This window comes from Pteropus vampyrus, unplaced genomic scaffold (genome assembly GCF_000151845.1).
Source record: "Pteropus vampyrus isolate Shadow unplaced genomic scaffold, Pvam_2.0 Scaffold25, whole genome shotgun sequence".
NCBI lineage: Eukaryota > Metazoa > Chordata > Mammalia > Chiroptera > Pteropodidae > Pteropus > Pteropus vampyrus.
Window position 1 is genome coordinate 8,699,241 of NW_011888806.1, and position 4,405 is coordinate 8,703,645.

A 4,405-nucleotide genomic window follows, 5' to 3' on the forward strand; every position below is an offset into this window, starting at 1 on the left:
AAGGATGTTTGACATTGTATTTTCAGAATCTCACTTTGACTGATCTTAGGCAATAATCTTTATTTCCTTCAATTTTCATAGTCTTGTACCTCCTCACCTTGAACCTCATACTTATGTATAGTATTTCTTCATTTTTTAAGGATGTCACTGTTTACAACTATAAACACCTTAGCCTTAGTTAATTAAGACTATCAAAAGAGACTTTCTGTTCTATTTTGTCATGATATGCTATTTTCTACTATATTTTCGGGCCCATACTTGTGGTATATTAAGAAAATCTATACATTTTTTTCCCCATCAGACACATATGACATCTCCTGGCATAGTGGACTTTACAATATGTTGTGTTGAGTTTTTGTTCTTTTAATATCAATAATAATAGCTAACATTTATTGTGTACTTACTGACTGATAGACACTTCTCTAAACACTTTACATGGATAAACTCATTTTGTCCTCCCAGCAACCTAGGAGATAAATGTCCCCTTTTTGACAGATGAGGAAACCAAGAACTTGGTCCAGGTGACAAACTACAATGTAGTAGGACTGGGATCGAAAGCCTGGCAGTCTTGATGCATAACTTCTGTGTCGCACTGATTTTAGTGTTGTTGTTTGCATGTACATGTCTCTTCATTAAATGCTTGTATATATCTATATTTCTTTTTAAAACATTTTAGTTTTTGGAGTAGTTTTAGGTTCACAGCAAAATTGCACAGAGTGTACAGAGACTTCTCACATACCCACTGCCCCTACACATGCATAGCCCTCCCCAATTATCAACATACCCCTCCAGAGGGGCCTACTTCTTAAAAATGATAAACATACATTGACAGATTATTTATCACCCAAAGTCCATAGTATGAATTAGAATTTACTCTCGGTATTGTACATTCTATGGATTTTGACAAATGTATAATGACATGTATTTACCATTAGTGTATCATACAGAATAATTTCACTGCATTAAACATCCTCTGTGCTTCGCCTGTTTATCCCTCCCTCTTTCTTACCTCATGGCAACCTCTGACCTTTTAGCTTTCTGCATAGTTTTGCCTTTTCTTGAATATCATATAGTTGGAATCATACAGTATTGTAGCCTTTCCATACGTGCTTCTTTCACTTGGTAACATGCATTTAAATTTTCTCCATGTCTTTTCATGGTTTGAGAGCTCGTTTATTTTTAGCACTGAATAATATCCCATTGTCTGGATGAACCACAGTTTGTTTATCCATTCACCTAATAGAATATCTTGGTGGCATCCAAGTTTTTGCATTATGAAAGAGCTGCTTTAAATATTCATATTCAGGTTTTTTACAAGAACTTGGATTTTTAACTGTTTGGGTAAATACCGAGGAACACTATTGCTGGATTTTGTGGGGAGAGTATGTTTAGTTTTTTAAGAAACTGCTAAACTGTCTCCCAAAGTGGCCATACCAATTTTCATTTCCACTAGCAATGAATGAGAGCATTTGATCTTATGAATGTTTTGGATTTTGGCCTTTCTAAAAGATATGTAGTGGTTTCTTATTCTTGTTTTAATTTGCAATTCCATAGTGATGTATGATGTGGAGTATCTTTTCATATGATTATTTGCCATCGTATATCTTTTTTGATGAGATGTCTATTCTCTCACCAATACCACACTGTCTTGATTACTGTAGCTTTGTAGTTAAGTCCAGAAGTCATATGTTGGCTATTCTGGATTTTTTGCTTCTCCATATAAACTTGAAAATCAATTTGTCAATATCTCCATCTAACTTGCTTGGATTTTGGTTGCCGTTGCATTGACTCTATAGATCAAGTTAGGAAGAACTGACATCTTGACAATATTGAGTCTTCCTATCTATGAACATGAACTATCTCTTAATTTTTTAGTTATTCTTAGATTTATTTTTCATCAGAGTTTTGTTGTTTTTCTCATTTAGACCTTGCTCACATTTTCTTAGATTTATACCTAAGTGTTTCATATTGGAGGATACTAATATAAATGGCATTGTATTTTTCATTGCAAATTCTACTTGTTCATCGCTGGTACATAGGAAAGTGATTGGCCTTCATAGGTTAACCTTATATCCCACAACCTTGCGATATCATTAATTAGTTCCAGGAGTTTTTGTTGTTGTTGATGATGATGATGATTCTTTTGGATTTTCTACATAGACAATCATGTCATTTGCAAAGACAGTTTTATTTCTTCCTTCCAAATTGGTATGATTTTAATTTCCTTTTCTTGTCTTATTGTATTGGTAGGACTTCCAGTATCATTTTGAAAAAGAGTGTTAAGAGAGGACATCCTTGCTTTTTTCCTAGTCTTTGCGAGAAAGCTTCTAGTTTCTCACTATTAAGTATGATGTTAGCTGTAGGCTTTTTGTAGATGTTCTTTACCAAATTGAGGGAATTCTTCTCTATTCTAAATTTGCTAAGAGTGTTTTAAATCATTAATGAGTTTTGACATTTATCAGATGCTCTTTGTGCATTTATTGATAGGCTCATTTGATTTTTTTTCTTTACCTTGTTGATGTGATGAATCACATTAATTGATTGTCAAATGTTGAAACACTCTCATACCTGGGATAAATCCTGCTTGATTGTGGATTTTATACATTGTTGGTTTCAATTTACTAATATTTTGATAAAGATTTTTGCATCTATATTCATGAGTAATATTGATCTTTTCCTGTTTTGGTCTTTTCTTGTAATGTCTTTTTTTTTTTTTCCTTTTTCTTTTCTGATTTTGTCTGGTTTTGGTATTAGGGTAAAGCTGGCTTCATAAACTGAGTTAGGAAGTATTCCTTTGGCTTCTATCTTTTGAAAGAGATTGTAGGGAATTGGTATAAGTTCTTTCTAAGATATTTTGTGAATTCTCTAGTGAACCCATCTGAGTCTGGTGCTTTCTGTTTTGGAAAGTTATTAATTATTGACTTGATTTCTTTATAGACACAGGCATATTCAAATTGTCTATTTCTTTCTTTATGAATTTTGGCAAATTGTGCCTACAAGGTCCATTTTATCTAGATTATCAAAGTTGTGGCCATAGAATTGTTTATGGTATATTTTATTATCTATTTAATGTACACGAGTTCTGTAGTGATGTCCACTCTTCCCTTTCTGACATTAATCATTCGTGTCATCTCTCTTTATTTTTATTTCTTTATTAGCCTATCTAGAGGCTTATTGATTTTTTAAAAAATCTTTTTATGGAACCAGTTTTTGGCAATTTTCTCTATTGATTTTTTGTTTTTAATTTCATTATTTTTGCTCTGATTTTATTATTTCTTTTCTTCTGCTTACTTTATATTTAATTTTCTCTTCATTTTCTGGTTTCCTAAGGTTGAAGCTCAGATGACTAATTCGATATCTTTCTTTTTTTCTAATATATGCATTAATGCTATCAATTTTCCTCATAGTACTCTTTTGCAGCATCTCACAAATTTTGATAAGTTGTATTTTCATTAGTTCTTTATGTTTTTTTTTCATTTCTCTTGAGATTTCTTCTTTGACCCATGTGTTATTTAAAAATGTGTTATTTGAAAAATAAATTTTAAAGTGCGTGTTGTTTAATCTCCAAATATGTTGGGATTTTCCAGTTATCTTTCTTTTATTGATTTCTAGTTTAAATCCATTGTGGTCTGAGATCATAGATTGTATGATTTCTATTCTTTTAAATTTGTTAAGATGTTTTTTATGACCCAGAATGTAGTCTGTCTTGGTGAATGTTTCATGTGAGCTTGAGAAGAATGTGTAATCTACTGTCGTTGGAGGGAGTAGTTTATAGATATCAATTACATCTAGTTCATTTCTGGTGCTGTTGAGTTCTACTATATTCTTACTCATTATCTACCTGGAGGATGTGTCCATTTCTGTTAAAAGAAGGTTAAAGTCTCCAATATAATTGTTGATTCATCTATTTCTCCTTGCAGTTCTATTAGTTTGCCTTATGTATTTTGATGTTCTGTTGTTATATGCATACACATTAAAGATTGTTATGTCTTCTTTGCAAGTACACCTCTTTATTATTATGTAATGTCCCTCTTTATCCCCGATAATATCCCTTGCTTTGAAGTCTTCTCTGTCTGAAACTAATGTAGGCATTCCATTTTTCTCTTGATTAGTCTTTGTATGGCATAGCTTTCTTTATCTATTTATTTTTAATCTATATGTGTCTTTATGTTTAAAGTGGGATTTTTTTTTAGACAACATGCAGTTAGGTCTTGTTTTTTGATTCACTTTGACTATTCTGTCTTTTAATTATTGTTTTTATACCACTGATGTTTAAAATGATTATTGATCTATTTGGACTAATATCTACCATATCTGTTATTGTTTTCTATTGATTTTCCTTGTTCTTTGTTCCTATTTTCACCTTCCACATTTTTTCTGCCATTGATAGTTTTTCATATCATTA